The sequence below is a fragment of the Urocitellus parryii genome, chromosome 12 (assembly GCF_045843805.1).
Source record: "Urocitellus parryii isolate mUroPar1 chromosome 12, mUroPar1.hap1, whole genome shotgun sequence".
NCBI lineage: Eukaryota > Metazoa > Chordata > Mammalia > Rodentia > Sciuridae > Urocitellus > Urocitellus parryii.
The window spans coordinates 6,276,095-6,300,258 of record NC_135542.1 but is presented as its reverse complement, the minus strand read 5'-3'; the positions used below and the strand labels follow the sequence as shown (position 1 = coordinate 6,300,258).

At 47.0% G+C, this 24,164-nt stretch overlaps 1 protein-coding gene across 1 annotated transcript in view; it reads right to left on the bottom strand.

The window, feature by feature from the left end:
* Il1r1 (interleukin 1 receptor type 1) overlaps positions 1-24,164 on the bottom strand; it is a 79,641-nt gene that overhangs the window by 27,023 nt on the left and 28,454 nt on the right. The window contains exon 4 of the mRNA XM_026408625.2: positions 2,729-2,805. The gene's annotated coding sequence lies outside the window, so the exon portion shown is untranslated. The remainder of the gene's footprint in view (positions 1-2,728; positions 2,806-24,164) is intronic.

Below are 24,164 nucleotides of genomic sequence, written 5' to 3'. Positions count from 1 at the left end.
AAATAAGGTAGAAGGTTTTGGAGCCTGGTAGCCTGGCTTTGGGCCTTTCTCCGGGACTGTATGGATGTGTGTGTTAAGTCCTCACAGTAGGAACAAAGAGCAGAAAGTTACCAGGAACTGGTAAGTTTCCTGCTTACCAGTTCTGGGCATCACTGCCACTCACATTAGTTGATCAATGACAAAAGAGGGCATTATGAAATCATCTGAGCACAGCAGCTGGTGGTTCACGGAGGCACAAGATCAGGCTTGTCTGATTTTTAGGCAGGCAGAAGATGCCAAAGTGTCTTTAGAGAGAGCGTGTCTAAGGTGTAATTCCAGATGGATCATAGACAAACAACCCTGATGATGGTGTCCACCCCTGGGCAGTGTGATCTTGGACGTGACTCCTTCCTGGACCTCACTTTCCTCATCTGGCACAGGTGGGCACTGTGGCAGATGACATCAGTCATTCCCTACTCAAACAGTCTATAAAACAGGGGCTCCAGGCTTGACTTCTGCCCCCAAACTGGAATAAAGAAAGAGGTGGGAGTCACCCCCTTCCCCTCACCAGGAGCCGTCCAGAATCCACATCAGTCCCTAGGACCCAGGGGTCAACGGGTCAGCACTGAGCCTAGAGATGGGCAGTAAAGGTCACATGACCAAGGGGAGTGAGAGCATCATAGAGGGACTCATCCAGATGTGTTCCCAATAAAAGTCAACACAAGCCCCACGGGGTGGAACACGCCTGTCATCCCGGCATCTCGGGAGGCTGAGGCAGGAGGATGGTGAGTTCAAAGCCAGCCTCAGCAAAAGAGAGGCGCTTAGCAACTCAGTGAAACCATCCCTCTAAATAAAATACAAAATGGGGCTGGGGATGGGGCTCAGTGGTCGAGTGGCACTGAGTTCAATCCCTGGTAATACCCCCCACCCCCCAAAAAATCAACACAAACCCCATGATACCCTCAGACAACACAGAAATTCCAAGGTAGAGCTGACATGGACTGGCTTCCTAGTGCCAGTAGTTGAGAGGCTGTTTAAGCCGGGGATTCCCAAACACAAGGGCACCATGGATAGAAGTTCAGCCTCCATGCCTCAGTGCCCCCAAGTGACAAAGTGAGGCTGATGACAGTATTTGTCATTGATGGTTGCTATGAGGATGAAATGAGTCGCCACACTGAAAGGGCTCAGATCCAACAGTATCGGCCAAGGTCCCTCTGATGTTAGTTATTCTGAATCGCATGGCCAGTCAGTAGACAAAGGCAGGTGTTGGGGAAATGTTGTTGGTTATCCATTCATTTCTCTATTTAGTTGCTGCCCCACTGAGCAATTATATCACGACTATCTTCATGCCTGGGTCCACATGGGATGGTGCCAAGAGGTGCGACCGGAGTGTCCCAAAGTGCCCCAACATGAAGGGTGTGCCGAGGAGCTGGACGGTCATTTGAAGACGGCAGAAAATCACTTCATGATTTTATATCATGCAGTGGGCTGTGGCTAGGTTTTCTTTTTGGAAATCTTGGCACCCGGACGGAATATAACCTAGTGACAAGAGTGGGGACAGGCTACCATGAAGGTCCAGATGAGAGATGAGAGAGCAGGCCATCCAGCAGGGAAAGATGTGTGCCTGGGGACAGGGGTGGGGATGGCAGGCTGACTGGGGGCCAAGGAGGGCTGCCCAAGTTAGGAGGACAGGCTCAGGGACCCACAGACAGCTCAGAGGAGATCAGAGGGTGTCACTGGTGCTAACCAGGCCTAGATCTCCTGGGACAAGGCCAGCAGTGTTGTCTCTAGCCAAAATCAAAACTTCAAACATAGCCAGGTACGATCCCAGTTACTCAGAAGGCTGAGGCAGGAGGAATCCAAGTTCAAGGCCAACCTGGGTAACTCAGTGAGACTCTGCCTCAAAATGAAATTTTTTAATGTCTAGGGATGTAGCTCAGCAATAGAGCACTTGCCTAATCCACATGAGCACCTGAGTCTATCCCCAGTCCTGAAAAAAGAAAGAAGAAGAAGGAGAAGAAGGAAAAGAAGAAGAAGAAGAGGAGGAGGAGGAGGAGGAGGAGGAGGAGGAGGAGGAGGAAGAGGAGGAGGAAGAGGGGGAGGAAGAGGGGGAAGAAGAGGAGGAAGAAGAAGAGGAGGAGGAGGAGAGAAGAATTTGGGTGTAAAGTGAAAGAAAAGTGAAAAATGGACAGGAAGGCCTGGAATGTTCTAGAATTGAGGAGAGCTCTGTTCCCACATTGGGAATCATCATTTTAGAGTTCACAGCTGCAGTGGGGCTTGGGTGACCAGAAAACATGAGCAGGCAGTGGCTCTCAACTGAGTCACAGACTCCTTCAAATATCTGATAAAATCTTCCTCTTACCTGCCCTGTCCCTTCCCTCCCTGTCTCTCGGGACCACTGTCTTGCTCTTTCTTCTCTGAAATCAACTCTTTTAGCTTCTATATCTGAGTGAGATCATGCAGTGTGTGTCTTTCTGTACCCAGCTGTTTTCACTGAATTTCATGACCTCCAGGCCCACCCAAATTTTAGGACCTCCTAAATACATACAAACATTCAAATGCCAGTTACAAAGTCAAACTAAATCTGATAGCACCACAGAGCTTCTCCCAAAGAAAAGTGGGCCAAGAAATAGAAAATATGTTTGCTTAGAGTACAAGTCATGTCAGGGTCACCTTGAGCTGAGGGGGGAGGGCTTCAATAATTTATGAGGAAAAGCAGGGGGATCCCGGGGGGACGCAGCCCTGTTACCTGGGAGAAGGCCTTTTCCTGTGGGAAGTGGTCCGGCTGCTCAGGAGGGAGCCACCATCTTTAGGGGACGTGTCCACCTGGGGAAGAAAGAGGACAGGAGTGAAGTTTGAATCTAGAGGCCTGAGGGACCCACAGCTGCCGCCAGGACCCCAACAGAGGTGGGAAAGGCTTCTGTGCCCACAAAAACGAGCTGAATGTTTAAAAGGTCTGTGTCCCACAGCCCTGAGGACGGAACCCTTTTAGGAAATGAAGTCACAGGTGTGGGGAACACAGAGGGTCTTACAACCCCGAAGAACTATTTTTGATGAGACCCACGCACTTTGCCAGACATGGATGCAGAAATGAATCAAATGTCCTCTGGGGTGAGTGTCAGAGCTCGCTACCAGGCCTCAGGCCTGGCCTTTTGAGACCAGCACACTCGTTTTCCAAGTCCTTGATCTTCCTTATATCAAGTGTATCAGTAGACCTGCACCCCATATTGCCTCATTTAAAATAACTTCATAAAAGCTGATTTAGATCGCCCTGCTGTCCGGTCCTATGGATTACCTCACCATCATTCCCTTGTGTTTTCTTTTGATATTTTGGAGACTGATTTTTTTTTCATGTCTGAGTCATTTCCTTGGGCCCCTAACAAACTTGTGAGGCCACATAGACCTTTTAATATCCATCCAAAAAGCAGCCTGACAAATTCAATGCTAAGCACTTTGCTGAGACTAGACACACACTAAATCCCAACCGATTGTTCCTGTTACCCTTCAGAGACAGTAGGTACATCGCATTAAGCCATCAGAACCTCAGTGGCTCATGAGCATGAATCCTATCACAGGGAAGACTCCCTGAAATTCCTGTTCCCAGCCCTAGGACAGAGTCTTCCCAACTCCAGATGGTGCCCCAGACACCTCTGCAGCTGAGGGAATTATATAAAGTCACAAGGGAATTAAAGATTGGGGGAGAAGAGAAGGCTGACGAGGGATGAATTTATTTGGCAGGTTCAAGAAAACTCGTACAGAGAGGCTGACTCCCCACATTCCAAGCCTGCTTCACTTTTCTTCTTCATTTTGGACCCAGAAACTTCCTTTAAGAATTTTTATACTCACTATCGCCAACTGCTTACCCACTACTGAGCCATGCACACCCGCCCTCCGTGTTTATTACTCCTCTGAAATGCACTGCCCAAACCTCCAGCCCTCCCAGTTTCTCCATGCCAAGGACCCTAGGACAGAGCCTTCCCCGTCTCCAGGTGGTGCCCCAGACACCTCTCTGCTGCAGCTGAGGGAATTATACAGAAATTGAGTTTCCATCTAACTGGATGTCCCTGTGCATCTGACGCACTCCCAACCTCCATCCTCTGGATCCTGGGATGAGGTCGACACTCTGCCCCGCCCACTCTCCCATGGTCATCTTCCAGTTTGTTCTGTTCCTTTTCAGCTCTCGTCCTAGCTCTGGTCCGAGCCCTGTCACAGTGCCCTCTAGGATGTCTCCATTCAGTCCTCCTCGTCCAGTCCAGTGGCATCTGGGACTTCCAACCGACTCAAAGCTCATTCTAAGAAGCAAACAAAGATCTGGGAGGAGGGTCCCATCACACTTGCATCTGGTAGGAGCTCAGTAAACACTTATGGAAGAAAGGAAGGAGGGAAGGAAGGAAGCCACCCGACCCACCCGCCATCTTTGTATGGGACACATGGGGACGGAAACTTGGCCTAGAGTCCAGGAAAGCAAGCAAAGAAAATGGGTACTGAGTACGGGTTGGAGAATAGAAATGGCACTGGGGCCGCTGGGGTCTAGAGAGAGACCAGAAATCACACAGGAAAAGGCAGAATTCTTCTTAAGGAGTGAGATAAAGGGCTCACGCCCAGATGACTGGCAAAAGAATGGGTGATGAGAACGACTCTGAGGAGAGAGCTGGAGGCCAAGAACTAACTCTTCCTTTCGTTCATTCATTCTTTGACACTTTGATACTGGGGATGGAACTCAGGGGCGCTTTACCACTGAGCTACCTCCCCAGTCTTTCTTATTTTTCTTAATTTGAAAGAGGGTCTCACCCAGTTGCTTCTGACCTCACTCAATTGCTAAGGTTGGCCTCGAATTTTGGATCCACTGGCCTCAGCTTCTTGAGTCACTGGGATTACAGACATGTGCCCCCAGGCCCGGCTGGAAAACTGTCAATAGGCAAAGAAACGCTGGGTAAACAAGACCTCCTTATTCAGGGGCAACTGATCCATATCCATCGTAAAAGCGGTTTACGGTAAAATGCAAAATATATCTTCAGAAAACACCAGCGATAAATACAAAGTCGCAGATTTAGTCCACTGTGTTATTTTTCAAATTGAATTTACCACACAAAATAAAATAACCCAGGACAGGAAAGAGATTCAGTCACCCAATAAGTCAATACACCATAATGTCCTGCGTACAAGGTCTATGACACAGATGACATGACTGGACTGGAGACTAACCTCTGCACAGCAGCTTTTAGCAAGGTCGGGGGAGGGGGACGCCAAGACACTGATGGCCAGCCCCCTGGGGCCTTAGGTACCCAGAAGCCCACAGCTAGTGAAAGGTTAATAAAATAGGTACTTGTCACTCTGTTTTTCTATATGCTTAACAGAACACTGTTGAAATCTTGTTCCCAGGATGTGTTGTCCCCAACTGTGAACTGTTTGCTAATCTTGTTCCCAGGATGTGCTGTCCCCAACTGCCAAACTGCAGGATGCACTCCCTCACTCGGTTGCAGGCAAACTGCTCACTCGCCCTGACCCATCAATGAACTTCCCTCCCTGCCCTCTCCAAGAAAAGTATATAAGCTCTGCTCAAGCAGTTCTCAGGGCTCTATCTCTCTTTGCTATAGAGAGCTCGGGCCCCAGCATGCTGGTCTCCAAATAAACCCACCCTTCTGCTGTTGCATAAGAGAGTCTCTTGTGGTCTCTTACTCCGACGTTTCGCCGGACCCTTACATTTGGTGCATTGGCCGGGAATTGCGCATCGCCGGACAGGGAGACCTCAACAAGACTCCTTTAGGGGGGTAAGTAAGGCACCTTATCTTCTTCTTCTTCTTCTCCTCCTCCTCCTTCTTCTCCTTCTTGTTTTTCCTTTGCGATCGCTCAGAGTCTGGTTTTGGGCTGGAGAGCGTGAGCTCTCAGGGCCTTCTGGTTTTGGGCTAGAGAGCGTGAGCTCTCAGGGCCTTCTGGTTTTGGGCTGGAGAACGTGAGCTCTCAGAGCCTTCTGGTTTTTCTGGTTTTCTGGTTTTGGGTTGGCAGAGTGTGGTTGTCAGCGGAGAGCGTGAGCTCCCCTGGCGGTGGTGGATAGACGTGTCCCTGAAGCCACAGACCACGTCTCCTCAAGGGACGCTTTGGGAGACTCTGGGGGGGACGGAAGTGCCCCCATCTGGGAGGGACAAGGTGCCCTCATCTGTATTCTGCTGCCAACCCGTCTGGTCTTGCCGGCATCTATTCTTTCTCTCAGGTTGAATTCACTGTCTGTTTTAATCTTTGCCTCTAAACTTGTGTTACACGTTTATTGTTTAGTGTGTGTCCGTGTTAGTGTCACGTTTGTATTGTCCCTGTCTTTGTTCAAGTAACTTTCATTATGGGACAGAGTCATTCACTGGACTGAAGTCCGCATAAGGGCTCAGAATCTTTCTTTTTCAGTAAAACACCGGACCTGGCAGACTCTCTGTGCCACAGAATGGCCCGCTTTTGGAGTTGGATGGCCTCCAGAAGGATCTTTCTACTACCCACTAATTTGAAAAGTCAGAAATATTGTCTTTGTCTTTCAGCCGGGGCCACATAGCCATCCAGATCAACAGCCGTATATCTTAACTTGGTAGGACCTTTGTGAATCTCCTCCTCCACCCTTTGTTCTCCCTGAGTCTCAAGATTTGACTCTGCTGGACTCTCCTCCCTTTCCTTATCCCCTGCCTTCGTTCCCCAACCCCCAACACCCTCTAAGTGATTCCCCTGATGCTGACTCAGATTCTCCACCATTGAAGGAGGTTAAACAAGCCCAGCACCCTCCAGATGACTTCCCTGAGGCACACATAGCCCCTCCTCCCCTGGAGGAAGCTGGCCCGGATAAAGGAACTTGCCGGCAGCAAATGATTAAAAACCCTGAAGCCCCCGTGATACTTCCCCTCCGTCCTCATGGGCCAATGATAGAGGATGACCATGGTGGAGAAATGCAAGTCTACCAGTATTGGCCTTTCTCCTCTTCAGATCTATATAACTAGAAAAATAACAATCCCCCTTTTTCCGAGGACCCCACCCGGCTCACAGGTCTGATCGAGTCATTGATGTTTTCACACCAGCCTACTTGGGATGACTGCCAACAACTCTTAGGCACTCTCTTCATGACAGAGGAGTGAGAGAGAGTCCTCCTGGAAGCAAGAAAAAATATCCTCGGACCAGATGGGCGACCGACACAACTTCCCAACATAATCGAAGCTGACTTCGATTATGACCCCAACACCTTTGAAAGTAGGGAGCATCTGTCCACTTATTGCCGGGCTCTAATAGTGGGTCTCCAAGCAGCTGCTAGATGGCCAACTAATTTGACCAAGGTAAGAGAGATTATTCAAGGGCCTAATGAATCACCCTCTATGTTTCTAGAGAGAATTATGGAGGCATACAGGAGATATACTCCTTTTGATCCTCAGGCAGAGGATCAAAAGGCATCTGTCACGATGGCCTTTAATGGGCAAGCTGCCCTGGATATTAAAAAAAGGTTATAACTCTTAGATGGATTACAAGATATGACTTTAAGAGATTTAGTCAGAGAAGCTGAGAAGGTATACTATAAGAGAGAAACTGAGGAAGAGAAGTGAGCAAAGGGAGGATGAAAGAAACAAAAGACAGACTGAGGCATTGAATAAGGTCCTGGTTACAACAACAAATAGGCCAGAAGTTAGGAGACAGGGAGACAGAAAGGGATACCTGGGCCCATGCCAAAAGCCACATCTGGCCTCAGATCAATGTGCCTACTGTAGAGAAAAAGGACACTGGGTCAAAGAGTGACCTAGAGAGAAACAGCCACGCCAACCAGCCATTCTAACTTTGGAGGATGACTAGGAAAGTCAAGGCTCGGATCCCCTCCCCGAGCTCAGGGTAACTTTTGAAGTGGAGGGGACCCCAATAAACTTTGAAGTGGATACAGGGGCAATATACTCAGCCCTTAAGGCCCCATTGGGCCCTCTATCAACTAAAAGGTCTCTAATTCAAGGGGCTAACAGCAGTAAATATCAGGCTTGGACAACTAAGAGGACCATGGACCTGGGAAAAGGAAAAATCCATCACTCCTTCCTAGTGATCCCAGAATGCCCAGCCCCATTGATGGGCAAAGATCTGCTCACCAAATTCCGGGCCAGAATAACTTTTAACCCTGAAGGCCCCCAAATGAAATTTCTAAATCCTTCAGTAAAAACTCCTATAGTCATGGCTTTAACTATGTCAATAAAAAATGAACATCAACTCTTCACACCCCCCCAAGACTGATCAAACAGGCAAGCTATCCCAGAAATGGATAACAGATTACCCAGATGCCGGGGCAGAAACTGCTGGGTTAGGCCTCGCCGTAAAACAACCTCCAATAATGGTGGAGTTAAAAACCTCAGCCTCCCCAATTAATATTAAACAATATCCTCTGAGCAAAGAAGCTAAAGATGGGATAAGGTCCCATATTCAGAAATATCTGGCCTTAGGGGTCCTAAGGCCCTGTCAATCGGCCTGGAACACTCCCCTGTTACCAGTAAAAAGCCAGGAACTGGGGACTATCGCCCTGTTCAAGACCTAAGAGAGATCAACAACAGAGTGCAGGACATTCACCCCACAGTACCTAATCCGTACAATCTGCTTAGCACCCTGAACCCTGAACAAAAATGGTATACTGTCCTGGGCTTAAAAGATGCTTTCTTTTGCTTGCCTCTGCATAAAGATAGTCAATTGCTGTTTGCTTTCAAATGGGTAAACCCAGAAACTGGAACGACTGATCAACTAACTTGGACCAGACTCCCACAGGGATTCAAAAACTCCCCCACTCTCTTTGATGAAGCCCTCCACAGAGATCTCAACAACTTCAGAACTACGCACCCCGAAGTCACCCTGCTTCAATATATGGATGACCTACTACTGGCAGCCGATACCAAGGAAAACTGTGAGTCTGGGACCCAAGCACTATTATCCGAGCTTGCTCAACTCAGGTATAGAGCTTCTGCCAAAAAGGCCCAAATTTGCCAGCAAGAAGTAATCTTTCTGGACTATTCCCTTAGGGGCAATAAATGATGGCTCACTAAGCCCAGAAAACAAACCGTTGTGCAGATACCACCCCCATCTAACAAGAGGGCAAATGAAGAAGCTAAATTGGCAGCCCTAAACAGAGTAACCATGTTAACACTTTCCATACGGAGGAAATATGAGTCAGAAAATTTAACTACATCAGAGCACCCCGAAAACTTAACATCTGAGGACACTGACACTGAACTCCTTGACAACACTGAACCCAACTTGCAATTTCAGAAAGCCCTACACTACGTTAAAAATGTACATCAACTCACTCACCTTGGTTCAAAGAAACTGCAGGCATTCCTAAAAGATCAAGAACAGAGTTTTCCACTAACCGGCTCACAGCAAAAGGAAAAAACTGAACGGGTAATAAAAGTCTGTCGGGTCTATCAATTGGTTAATGCTTACCCCTCCAAGCTTCCTATAGGAAGGCATCTTCGAGGAACCAGACCAGGACAATTCTGGGAAGTGGACTTTACTGAAATTAAGCCAGCAAGGTATGGACTTAAATATCTCCTAATCTTTGTAGATACATTTTCAGGATGGATTGAAGCCTTCCCCGCAAAAAAGAAACGGCACAAATGGTGGTCAAAAAGATCCTAGAAGATATTTTTCCAAGATACAGCCTGTCTAAGGTAATAGGGTCTGATAATGGACCGGCGTTCGTGGCCCAGGTAAGTCAGGGGTTAACCAGGACCCTGGGGATTAATTGGAGGTTACATTGCACTTATAGACCCCAGAGCTCAGGACAGGTAGAAAAAATAAATAGAACCATTAAAGAGACCTTGACAAAATTAAGCTTGGAGACCGGCATAAAAGATTGGACTATGCTCCTGCCTTATGCACTGTTTCGTGCAAGAAAAATGCCCTCTGTTTCTTTGTGTAACCTCACCCCCTATGAAATTCTCTATGGTGCCCCTCCTCCAATAAGGGACCTGACCCCAACTCTAAGACCTAACGATTCTTTTCACACCCCCTTGCTTGACAGACTTAAAACTTTTGAAAAAACTCAGTGATGCCTATGGAAACAGCTGGCCACTGCCTACCAACTTGGGAATGAAGGAACTCCACACCGATATCAAGTGGGAAACTTCATCTATGTAAGACGACATCAGGTGTCATCCCTAGAACCCCACTGGAAAAGACCATACCAGGTGCTACTTATAACACCTAAAGAGGTAAAGGTAAATGGAATCACTTCCTGGATCCATGCCTCTCATCTCAAGCCTGCGCCTTGTCCAGATTCTGGTTGGAAATTGAAAAAGACTGGTAACCCTCTCAAATTGCGTATTCGCCGTGTGGATAAGGCTATAGACTCTCCCCTTGACCACCAGTGGTCCTAACCCTCATCAGCCCGTACAACAGTGATGGCTAATCTCAAATCATGTCAGCTGGCTATAGGTCTTTCCTATTGAGATATCCCTGATGAAAAAGATCCCACTAAAATTCCATTAAATCCCTTCCATACCAGATAATAGAAACAAACATTATGGATGTAAAGACACTCGAGCCAGATGTAGGTTGGTTAACCTAGATTACTATGTTTGCTTGGCGGACTATCAAAGCCACAAACAGTCACAGCTATGTTGGGGAAAAACCGACTTCTTCTGTAAGTCATAAGGATGTAAACATACAGGGGCTACCTGATGGAACCCAAACCTCCGCCGGTTCTCAGACCATTGCCCCTTGCTGAAGTAACAGGTACTGAGGTATCTCTCCACCCATTCACTCCTCTCTTCTCCTGTCAATGTCCACACCGGGTCCCACCAGGTCCTCCTACCAGCTAACCCAAAGCTCCAACCAGCTGAGGAGAGCCCTCAGACCCCTATCCGAGATGTAATGAAAATGGCCTTTAAAGTTGCTTTGTCATCACTGAAAACAGGTTACTAAAAAATTTAAAGTCCCTCACAGGCTTTTTGGGATACTCACCCCAGTCTTCCCCTCTGCTCTACCTGTTCTACTACTCGAGTTTTTGTTGCTAGGAAAATCCCAAACCCCTTTCCCATTATTCTTTTACATCTCTCCTTCCTCATTCTCAGATCCATGGAGCTGCTCTCAGCACCGCCTTCCCCGTCCTCCCCCTCTGTACCAGGCCCACAAAACTGACCTTCTTCAGAAGTCTTCACTATGGCTGACTTTAGAACTTTCAGCAAAAAAATCCCTATAAAAGAGTTCAGTATTGATAAACTTCCTCTTTTCATATTGCCCTGTTCTACTTGGCCACTGACTGAAAAAATCAGCACTCCTAAGCTAGACACCCCCTTACTAGTTTTTCACAAAATATATAAACAAGGCCTCTGGCCTTGAACTGGGACTTCACAGAGATGGCTACATTTCTAAGATAAAAAAGTTATCAATTGGGCTCCATGGTAACAGCTGGCAAGGAAAAAAAAAAAGCTCTCCCCCTCCCAGGTGTCCTTGAAAAGTTAACTTGCCCAGAACAGAGAAAAAAAAAAAAAAACAGAAACAAAAACTGCTTTTTGTAAACTTCTGCAGACTGGAAACTTCTGAGCCCCTTCCCTTACATGTTGAGTACAAAATTCTAAAACTACCTAAACTTGGGTTTCAAGAGATTAATTGATTACAACAGAAGCAATGCCCTCTGAATCCGGTTGCAACCAAATAAGACTGTTTCCCTGTCTTCAGTGCTATCTTAGGTGCCTTGCCTTGCCCGTCCCTGCAACAGTATAATTCTATATACTTAAACATTATTTATGTTTTCATAAAATGGTCAACAGATGTGATTAATTATGTAATGGTGCAGATGTTTCCCAGAGTGCTCTATCATGACGCAGGTTCATTTAAAGATCAAATAAGGGGACATACAACCTGGTTCCGCTGGGAACCTGTAGCCCTCACTCTAGCCATCTTATTAGGAATGGGAATTGCTGTAGGGGTGGGCACAAGGACTACTGCCCTGGTCCGTGGGACGCAACAAATGACCCAATTAGAAACAGCAATGGACCAAAACTTAAAGATATTAGAAACCTCCATCACAGCTTTACAGGAATCTTTAACCTCTCTCTCTGAAGCTGTTTTACAGAACAGGCGAGGGTTGAAACTCCTCTTCATGAGAGAAGAGGGCCTTTATGCTACATTAAGGAAAAAATGTTGTTTTTATGTCGACCATACTGGAATTGTAAAAAAATCTATGAGTAAACTAAGAAGACGCCTTGAAGAACGTCAGAGAGAAAAAAAAAAAAAAACCAAAAAGGGTGGTATGAGTCTTGGTTCACACAGTCCCCCTAGTTAACTACGCTTTTATCAGCCTTGGCCGGTCCTCTAATAATTCTTATATTGTTGCTAACATTAGGACCCTGTTTGATCAACCGTGTAGTTTCCTTTCTCCAAGCCCAAAATTGGACAAGTCAAACTTATGGTAATCAGACAACAATATACCCCACTAGCAGACACAGAATGTGACACCCCCCAATGATCACTTTTATGATTAAAAGTAGCCAGAAAAAGAAGTGGGGAATGAAAGGTTAATAAAATAGGTACTTGTCACTCTGTTTTTCTATATGCTTAACAGAACACTGTTGAAATCTTGTTCCCAGGATGTGTTGTCCCCAACTGTGAACTGTTTGCTAATCTTGTTCCCAGGATGTGCTGTCCCCAACTGCCAAACTGCAGGATGCACTCCCTCACTCGGTTGCAGGCAAACTGCTCACTCGCCCTGACCCATCAATGAACTTCCCTCCCTGCCCTCTCCAAGAAAAGTATATAAGCTCTGCTCAAGCAGTTCTCAGGGCTCTATCTCTCTTTGCTATAGAGAGCTCGGGCCCCAGCATGCTGGTCTCCAAATAAACCCACCCTTCTGCTGTTGCATAAGAGAGTCTCTTGTGGTCTCTTACTCCGACGTTTCGCCGGACCCTTACACTAGTCACCCTCCACCCCAAGCAGCCTTGTTGGTTCACACACAAGAAAGCCAACAGACAAGTCTGGTTCCCATTGTTCTTTGCTGACTATCCCACATCTGGGAACATCAGGGTATCACATGATGCAGTGGCACATGGTACACACAAAGCTATTGGGCATTAAAGAGAAAATACACATTTGAGGCATAAAGCAATTTCCTCCTTGCTATGGTTCCAATATGGTCTGTCCGCTCTGAAACTCATGTTGAAATTTGATGGCCACTGTGGCAATACAGAGGGACGATCCTTTACAAGATGTTAAGAGATCAATGCTGCTCTCCTAAGACTGGGTTAATTCCCACAGGAGGAAGTGAAGTCCTCTTTCTGGGGGAACTGGATTAGCTGCCCTGAGAGCAGGTTATTATAAAGCAAGGTCCTCCACCATGTCTTATCTCCTCTACATGCAGTCTCCTGAATTTCCACTTCTCTGCTGTTCCGAGGCATGATAAGGCCCTCACCAGATGCAGCCACCTGATCTTGGACTTCCAGCCTCCAGAACTGTAAGTTAAATAAATTTCTAATGTTTATAAACTACCCAGTCTCAGGGACTCTGTTATAGCAACTTAAAACAGACCAAGATACCACTAGCTTCAGGATGAGAAACTGAAAACATAAAACATGAAAGCATACAAAACTAGAAATCAAGTATAAGAATTAAAAATGAACAACCTATTGGGCCTCCCCCAAAACTTCCCTTCCAGGAAGAACTGACTCCATCCAACACTTTCTGTCCCTCTGCAAAAAGCTCCTTCACCAGTGTAGGCACAGAAAAAGTGACAAGTGGGGACAGAGGAGCTGTCACAAGACCCCAAGCCGGTGTCTTTCATGGGCATAGGACCCAGTGTAGGGGGAAGGGGCATTTTTCCCAAGTTTGTGTGGGTGGCCACATTGGATCCATTAAACACCTTCTTATTCCTGAGGAATTTCCCATACTCTTGCGGAATTCCTTTCTTATTCCGGAGGAATTCCCCCACATTGTGAGTCTGCCTTCTAGAACAGAAGTCAGGCACCAGTGAGGTGCTACACATCAGACCTACCACCCATGATGTGAAGCCACGTGGAGGGTGATGTCAGACCTGCTGAGGGGACACAAAGCATGGATCCCCTGCTGGAAGCCTGGCACAGAGGCACCCGGTGCTCCGTGTCCAAGCACTGGCTGAGCTCATGCTGTATCGAGCTACTTCCTCTCCTTCCTTCTTCCCCTCTCGTGAGGGGCCCTGAGCATGCACACAAGTAGACATGCCAGTCTGCACGTCTGAGTCCTTTCTCCACACAGCCCTGCTTAGCCACTCTGCAAATCAGTCCGATGCACTGGCAGTGGAGTCCATGGAGATCACCTGGAAAGAGACCTGTATAGCTCTGGAACTGGAATCCAGCTTGTTTGAGGAGAGAATTTCAGGGGTCACAGCTACTTGAAGCTTGTTCAAGAGGGTTTGCTGGTGGGTCCAGATTCCCAGTAAGCACATCTTGCCCTATCAGACTCCTCACCATGCCAAGGGACATACTTGTTGAGTTGCATAGCAGAGCCTTCCCAAGTACAGGGCCTATCTCTAATTTAAATCTCAACATAAACCCAGGAAGAGTGAGTAGACAGCAAGAGGTAACTTTCTCCTCCCCAGGATCTGAAGTAGGCAATCCCCAAATATGAAATTTATAAGAAAATCTTAACCATACTTAGTCCATTTTCTGAGACAACAACTGAATATCTGAAACTGAGTAATTCATAATGAACATAAATTTATTTGGCTCATGGTTCAGGAGGCTGAGAAGAAAGAGTAAGAGCATGGTGCCAGCATTTACTAGGGAACTTTGTGCTATGTCATCCCATGGTAGAAGGTGCAAAGGCAAGAGGGTAGGAGTGAGCAAGCAAGCAGGAGAGGCTAAATTCATTTCCATCACAAATCCTCTCCTGCAATAGTGAACTCACTTCCTGGATAATGACATTATCATTCCTGAGAGCAGAGCCCTGGGACCTAATCCTTCCCCTTAGACTTCACCTCCCTACACTGTTGCATTGTGCATTAAGTTTCCAACAGGTGAACTTTAGGGACACATTGAAACATAGCACAAACTTTCCACATTGCCATCTCATTCCAGTGTACACTTCTACCTTTCCATAAATACATATTCAGCATCATTTAATACAACCTCTCAGTCCAAACATTAATGGTATGTATAGACTTGGTATAGTGGAGAAATATTCAGAGAATGAGGTTGCAACTAATTTGGCCATACCTCAGAAGTGACTGAGAGTGAGTCATATTCTTTAGCTTATGAAATGTCATAAGCTACATGTTCTGTTGAAAGTCACTGGAAATGCAAGGGAATGAATTATTGTTCTAAAACTAAATCCATAACTATGACATTTTACTGTTACACCTTTGTTTTGGATTCATATTCAACAGTCTTCAACATTGGAGACCAAAAATGTTCATTTGAAAGATAGAGCTAAAAGGAACATACAAAGCCACAAACCATCTATCTGTAGATGTTAGAATTTGATACTTACACAGGCCCCTGATTCTTAAACCAGAATCCACATATTGCAAGGAGGATCTACAGACAGCCAGGAATCCAGTCTACTCTCCTGGACATCACTTTTACTTAAAGAGTTCTGGGGAGAGTTATTATTTTTATATTAGAACAAACATGGCTATACTGTAAAGTGGGAAGAAAAAGGCTTTAAAATCTGCCCAGGATAAAACAAGAGGCATCAAAAAAAATATCCCCCAAGCTGAGCCACTTTGGAGTACTAGGTAAAGCATATATATGCTTTTCACTTCTCAGAGTGAGTCCTTGGATGGTAAAATGTAAGTGGTGCTATGCTAAATCAATGCCCAGTCATCTCTACACCATCCCATAGAAACAGAAGCATCAGGGCCCTTTGAACTCATACCCAGTGGACAAGACAGACAGAGTAACCTAACTCCAACTACCAACAAGTCCACCGCGTGACCAGACTCAGAATGGAGAAGGAGGAGGTGGGAATGACCAGGGAAAAGTCTGAGGACCACCGTGGTGTGCTGCAAGCATAACGGGACCATTTCCACTCTGGACAGTAGCACACATTGTCATTCACAGACATTCCAAAACTCCAGTTGCACTTTCAATAGGATAGGCACAAGAATCAGTTGTACAAAATCTCGTGAGCAAACAAAACCACTTCAACAAGAGGGAAAAAAGAACTCATTTGCTATCTCAGAAAGCCCAAGATTCACCCAGATTGGTGATCTTCCTATCAGCAGATGAATCCAAAAGCCTAGCTGATTTGGCTTATTAACCCATACAAATAGAAAAAGAAGAAAAAAAAAATTTCTATCATCAAGGATGCATCAAATAAGAAGATAATGTAAAAAATGCCAAAATGGTTTCAGGAGTTGCTAAGAAATCTAATATCAGCTATCACAAGTCTCAGAACCACAAGACTTGCGGTTTCAATGGAGGCACATGGGTTTTAACGGCAAATGGGAAAAATGAGGCACAAGATGCCACACACAAGAATGGGCCAGACCCTTCCAGGCAGGCACAAACAAGCTCCGATTCTCAAATTGGGATCTGCAGAGTCCCGGAGGACCCAGCATTCCCCACAGCAATGTCCACATTGTTTTCCATTGTATGATTTTTCCATTGAGGGTAAGATATACGTATAGTGAGACACACACGCCTTGTGTGTACAATTGCATAAACCAGACAACTGTATGCACCTGGGATACTCCACCAAGACAGACCGCTGCTGCCGCCACCCTCCAGGGTTCTCTCCTGCACCTTCAGAGTCGTGGCCCACGCACGCGGCTCCCACCATTCTGATTTCTATCACCGCTACCTTCCATCCTTTAATAATGACCCTAAGTGCATCCTGGAAGGCTCACTTCTACCCTACTCACCAGTGCCCTGCTTCTTCAGGACCCATGTTTCTTACCACCAAGTCATGCAGGGAAGCACCCATTCCCAACAGGGCAGGCATGACCCCCAGGGGGGCATTTCAGAAACTGTGGGGAAGGGGATACTTTGGGGGATCACAGTACATTTGGTGAGTGTTGGGGGCCATGGATGCTAGACATCTAGATTAGCACAAGGCAGTCTGCTCACAGAAGCCTTGTTTCCAAGTCCCACATGACACAGATGTCCCACAGACATCCATGCCAACTCTTACCGTCTAGCTCACAAATCAATCCATATTTATATAAAATGTCTACTGTTGTGTTCTATCATCAAGGATGCATCAAATAAGAAGATAACATAAAAATTGCCGAAGGGTTCTCAGGAGTTGCTAAGAAATCTGATATCAGCTATCACAGAGTCTCAAAACCATGAGACTGGTGATTTCAACTAAGGCTGGTGGGGTTTAACAGCAAAAGGGGAAAATGAGGCACACAAGACATGGTTACTGTCACAAGATGCCACAAACAAGAATGGGTCAGATCCTTCCAGGCTAAAACAAGCTTTGATTTTCAAGTTGGGGTCTGCAGAGTCCCAGACCCCAGATCCTGTTGGCATAATTTCCATACCTACTAAATTTTTTAGGAATGCCACTACTGTGAAGTTAAGAAAAGACTGACCTTTGACTACCATTCAGACCTCGACCAAGGTCATCACCTCATCACTTCCAAGGACTCTGAGCTGTCCCATGCTACCACAGAGTGAGTCTGCATAAAGCACTGGGGAACCTCACTAGTTTCTCGTTAGGCTCAGTCCAAGCATCTACAGGCTGAAATACATACTTTTAATGCAAATTGCTTTTATTTCTTCTTTACATGTAGGTATTTATCCATTTTTAAAAATTACAGTAGAGGGAATTTTTACATATCATTTCACAATTGTTAATGGGTGTTAAAAATACGTGCATTAAGAGGAGGGTGTTGGGTTTTCAATGAGGTAAGAAACACTGACGGGAAGTGACAACATCTGTCACTTAACTCTTGTGCAGGAGGCATTACTGTACTTCTAGGTGTCCAGAAGTTCCTCAATTTGGAAAGCCAGATGAGCAGAGACCAGGCTGGACAGACCCTCCCCATTAACACCCAGCCAAATCATGATTATGGAACTGAGCTTTCCAGGCAGGCCATTTCAAGAGGTGGCCTGACAGACATTACTGCATGTATGTATGTGAGTGTAGGACCAATGTGATTCTACAATATGTACACTCAGAAAAATGAGAAATTATATCCATCTATGTATGATACATCAAAGTATATAAGTGCATTCTACTGTCATGTATAATTAAAACAAATTTTTAAAATAAATAAATAAAGATACTATGTGTTTAAAAAAAAAAAAAGATGGCCTGAAATTTGCTCTTCTCACCTCTTTAATGAAGATCTTCAAGAAAAAGTTTCTACTTGACTTTGTATCAAGAATGTTTTTATTTCTCCCAAACATTTTCCGTTTATCTTGAAAACACTGACAGCTGAGACCTTCCAAATTCCTACTGCCTGCAAGAAAGCATATTTACCTCCTCAATCTTTTCTACGTATGAGAAGAACCTGCAGGGTTTCCAAAATACCAGTGCCTGACGCAGCCTGATGCAGATCCTGCTTGGCTTCCAATCCTGCATGTCGAGGAGTGTCTCTGGCAATACTGAGGTAGGAACATGCAGAACTGAGACACAGACTTACCTTGCCAGCCCCGCTTGGAATACTTTACATGCAACTAAGTCAGCAAGGTGTGCATGTTACATTTCTAGCCTGATTTCAGGCTCCACTTCATCTCCACTCTTGTTTTTCTTTCATCCTATTTTTAATCTGTGGCATCTTGTAAATCCTTCCTAAAACAGGTGGAGATGGAAAAGTGTCCCCATTACTCTGCCACCTGTGTGCCTAGGGTGGAATATGCATGAAGAGGAGACAGCACAGAATTCAAAGGTATGCTGGTGAGCAGAGATCTTGAAGAAGCCCAGCCCCTTTCAACACTCAATGAGATCACTTGGTGCCAGGGTCCCACTGCATGCTCCCAGGTGCTGGGTGTGCCCAGGAGACCGCCGCAGCATGTTCTGTGGTCATGACAGGCACTCAGAGAACAAAGCTGCTGGTGCTGCAGATCCTCATGCCACTCCACCAGCCCACCTGATAACCACAAAGAGGAAAACGCAAACTAAGCACCAGCTCTGTGGAGCTGGGACACAGCCAGTGAGACAAAGGTGCCCCTGATGACTTCTCCCCTTTGAAGTGGGGCAAGTTCATAATGGACCCTTGTGTTGCTTAAGATGATGAGGATCTCTACGATTCCCCATCCCTGGTGCTATGTAGTTTCCCTGCAGTGATAAGTACTTCCCCTTTGTCAAATGAGATCTTCCCTCTACGGAGTCTTGGTTGCAGGTGACAGACACATATCTACCTCCTACAGATATTTTCCAATGGCGTGTTTTCATCTGTCCTAGTCCACATACACAAGCAAACCATGGGATACATGTTGGCACCATTTTTGTTCCCTAGGGAACCACAGAGCTCTATCTGCAATCACCTCCTCACCCTCTGGCTGGAGATGCTGAATAGTGTCCCCTGCGTAGTCCAGGTACCCAAACTCTGGGTAGAGAAGATTTCAAAGAACCCCTTTCTGAAGAGAGACTCTGGATGTCCTATTAGTTGCCAGGAGGACATACATCCACCAGAGGACAGGAATTTTCATTTATTCTTTTCCTTGTTTTAGTCCCAGAACTTGCTACAGTGCCTGACATAAAGAGGCATTCAATAAACATTTGTTGGATGTGAACTGGTGTTTTTCCAATGGTGAAGAATTTGCTCAAAGGTGTTATAAGTTTCAGAACCCTAAAGAACATCTTGATGCCATATTACGATACACAGGGCACAGAGAAGCCCATTAGAAATGATTAGTTTGGTCCTGCCCTGCCAAGGTCACATCAGAATTCAGGTCAAACACCCTTTCTCGAACTGCACGGCAACCTAGGAAGCAGTGACCATGGGGAGTTTTCCCTTCCAGTGAAGCAGAATGACAGCTCAAAGAGACTAAGTCGGGGTCCCCTCCCTTCCCCATCAAATCCACCCCAAAGGCACTATGTTTCTGCTTAGCCCAAAAGTTGGCACAGGGTCTGAATACAGAATGATGTAAATGGCATATTAAATAGGATACTAATAAGTTAGAGTGACTGAAAAGAGATGGCAATAGCTACTTAGTACATTCCGTGGGAAGAGATAACAAATGTCCCCAGCACCACCCTGACTTTCCCTAACTCATAGTCACAGAGTCCCATTTTACACAGAAGCCCAGTACTAAGCCAGTTCCCAGACATCACATCTCAATGATGGATGAACCTCAGCTCCCCTTTTCTCTATACCACCAGTGGTCCAGTGCATGGGATCCCTTCTTAGTTCCTAGGATGTGGAGATAAAACCACAGGAATGCGCCCATCTGATGAGCACCCCAGGCCCCCAGGAAAACACTGAGACACGTCCATGCCACGAGTTCATGTTCCTCCTCAGTAGCCTCTCTCCCTCCTGGCAGTACAGAGGAGAAAGCCCTGGCAGGCAGGGACTGCTAGGGGCCCGCAGAGGGTAACACAGAAGACACAGGAGTTTGAAGACCACAGATGGTAGGCTCCTTCAGGATGCCAGAGCCCCAACAAGTTAATCACCTTTCTAAGCTTCTGCTTTCTCCGCTGTAAAACAAGGGTGATCGTCCAACCTTCTCTACAAAACTACTGGGAGGATAAAAGGGCAGTAATATAAAGGCCATATAAACTCTGAAGTGCTAGGCACACTTGTTATAAACAATGAGTGTCTGCTTACCGTCTACTTCTTTGTAGCTACCTTGCCCAGGATCATCTTTTATCTGGGGAGGACAAGTTGCCCCACCCCATGCATTTAGAGCATTCACCCCTTATCTTGCTCACTAACTGACGTCTGATCCTAAACCCCTCCTCCAACACCAGTTGAACTTGACCAGATCACAACACCTGGAAGCAATTTACAAATCCCCACCTAAAACAAACTTCAAGAAGGATCCGTGGGTTCCCAAAAGCATTCGAATTTACTCCTGCTTCACACAGGAAACACACACACACACACACACACACACACACACACTTAACCATCATCACCTTCTTACACAACAGACTTTCACAACCAAGGTAAGAACACCAGTGTCAAGGCTACTGTCCCTGCCACCCCGATCTACCCCCAGGGCTCTCCTGGTCTCTCCTACCTGGGCCTGCCGCCTGCCTGGTGCTGGGATCGCAGTCGTGGGTGGGATCCGGCCGAGCCCAGCTAAATCAGAGCCCTGGGAGCCGCGCGAGGGGTGCTCCGGGGCGCGGACGCTTGGCGGTCACATTCCTGCCGCTCGGGGGGCGCACGGGGCAGGCCGGCGCCTCCACCGCCCCAGCCCGGCCGCGCTCCGGCTCCTCCCGGCCGCCGCTGCGAGTGGGCTCCGGGCGCTGGGCGAGAGCTCCGCCCGTCCTCCCGGCCTGGAACCGCGGGCGCGGCTCCAACTCCAGCCCAGCGGTCGCGGGGGCGTGGAGCGGGCGGAGACTTCTCGGTCGCAACCCGGGCGGCTTCTAGTCTTGGGGAGCAGCCGAGGCTGGACAGCCCTTTCCGCACGTTCCCCGGCCCTGGGATTCCCTGGTGGTCCCCGCGCCCCCGCCGGGGTTCCGCGGGTGCCAGGGCCTTGGAGAGCTGCGGCGCACTCCCAAACCTCCGCCCTGTTCCTGGATGGCCACGGGCAGGGGGTCCCACAGAATTAAAATCGACAACTTACCTAGCCATGGTGACCACACTCTGCCACCAATGAGAACTGAGCTAGCGACCGGTTGATCCCGAGGCCGACGCTCACGTTTCAGCGCTCCGCGTGGCTTCGGAGTCTGGAACCTGGTCAGGTTTCTGGGACTGGTTCTGTGAACTCGGGAGTAGTCACCGCATTTTTGGATCGCGGTTGCCCTTTCTGTGAAAAGGGATCCTAACACCTTGTGGAGTGGTTGGAGAGATGAAATGGGCTAATACCTAGAAAGCAGTGCCAGGCACAAAATCGAAAATACGCCAGCGCTATCTGCTGGCTTTATGGTTATTGTTAGGAACCCTATGATCTAGCTCTGATCTAGATGCCAGAATGAGTACTCTTCTAAACGTCACGCTCCCACCAGCTCACTTTGCAAAGGAGAATTCACACCGAGAAACGGCAAGAAGCCTTTCAGGACTGCGTGGGGGAGGGGAGCTCACTTGGGGAGCTGGGACAGTGCCTAGCCCATCAGTGCGGGAGCCTGAAACCTGCTCAACTTCCATTCTGCATGCCTCCAGCAAGTGTCTGGACCCTCCAGCTTCTCTCCAGGTCTTCCGGGTCTTCACGGACCACTCTCCCATGAGACTGTTCAGTAAATGATCCCTTCCTTCCTTCCATACACACCACCCTTTCCTGCCTCCTTTCCAAACAGAACAGGTTCTTGTTTCCCTGGGTCATCTCTTGACATACTCCTTCAGGAACCCAAGAATTGGACATAAGGAAACTTGCAGCCATAATTCATCATGAAAGCTGGCATGATGCCAATTGCTCATTTCTTTTTCTATTCCCATAAGTTTAGATGACTCCTTTTTCTGGAAAAAAAAAAAAAAGCAGGCTAAAATCTGGTAGTGACATAGTATCATGAAAATCCACTAATTGTCCCATTCCTCAGTATTCATCTAAATAGAGATGGTTCTCACATTCTTCACTGCACTCAGACCAAGCAGATCTGATACCTTCATGCCTACATCAGTCATGTCAGAATTTCTGGGGCTGAGGTCTTAAGGGTCGGTGTTTTTAAAGCTTCCTGGTGATTCCATTGTGCTGTCAGGGTTCCTTTCAGCTCCCACAGTGATTCCGGTACACTGAACAGTCCATCTTGATTGGCACGTCAACAGGCATGGTCACATGGTTTGATAGATGAAAACTAAAGTAGGTAGGCTTGATGCCGCAAACCAACCCAGAAGCCCTAGGTTGGTAAACATGAACTTCCCTTACCATTTATGTAGTGAAAGACTTTTTATAAAAATCAATTTACAAGTAGAAAGTGAAATTAATTAGTGTAGTAATCTAAAAATAAAAATTACATTTCTGCCAGGTACGGTGATGCCCTCCTGTAATCCTGGCAACTCAGGAGACTGAGGCAGAAGGATCGCAAGTGCAAGGCTAGCCTCAGCAATTCAGTGAGGCTTTAAGTAACTTAGTGAGACCGTGTCTCAAAAAATAAAAAGGCTAGGGATATAGCTCAGTAGCTGAGCACCCCCTTGGTTCAATCCCCAGTCCCCAAGGACAAAAAAAAAAAAAAGAACTAAAAATAAAAATTATACTTTTTATTTGTTTTTAAGCTAGGATCTTGCTATGATGCCCAGGCTACCATTGAACTCCTGGGCTCAAGGAACAAGTGTTCCTCCTACCTCAGCCTCTCCAGTATCTGGGATGACAGGCACATGCCATTGCACCTGGATTTCCTTTTTATCAGGGTTGACCCCTCCCTTCCCCAAATATCCTGCTAGACATTCAGGCCTCTATACCCAGGTGGGACTCCTAGGTACCCACTCCAGTGACAGGATTTGAAGACCTCCCTTTCTCACCTTATAATGTTGAAGGTCTCATCTGGGATCTTGAAGCCACCTCCTCCTTCACAGAGCCACACCAGGCCCTGTCCCTGTCCTTCCCTTTGTTTCCTTTCCCAGACACCTGGTACAGGCACACGCCTCACTCCACCTCTGACCTGGAGTCCCGCAGAAGGGTCACCATCACCCCAGTTTCACTCTCGCGGTGCTCTCAGCTCCACACATTGTTCTGACACCTCGATATGCCACCTTGCTTAAGACAGACCTCATCCCCTGAGGATTTTCAGCCCCTCTCCCACCTGTCAGGCTGTTGGGTCCTCAGCACCTCTGTGGGAGGAGTCTCTAATAATACACCTGAAACAAAATCACACTGCCCAGTGCCACAGGATCTGATGCCTAGCAGCAGAGCGACCTGGGCCCAGGGGCAGGCTGCCCCACCAAGTCCAGGGCATCCCAGAGTGAAATAGCCAAGAGTCACCAAACCCTCCAAGGGGGGTTATGAAGGGCCAAGAGGATCAACCTCTGGAAGAATTCTTGCACTGGAGACAGTCAGGACAAACATGATCTCAGCTGAAGTTTATGAGACCACAGGGTACCCTGCACACCTGAATTCCTCCCCACAGACCAAGAAAACCCCTTAATCACCTCTATCTCCCTCATCCTCACCACCCTCAAAGATAGGAGGCGAAAGAATTCTGAATAGAGTGTGTCATTACCCCCAAAGACACTG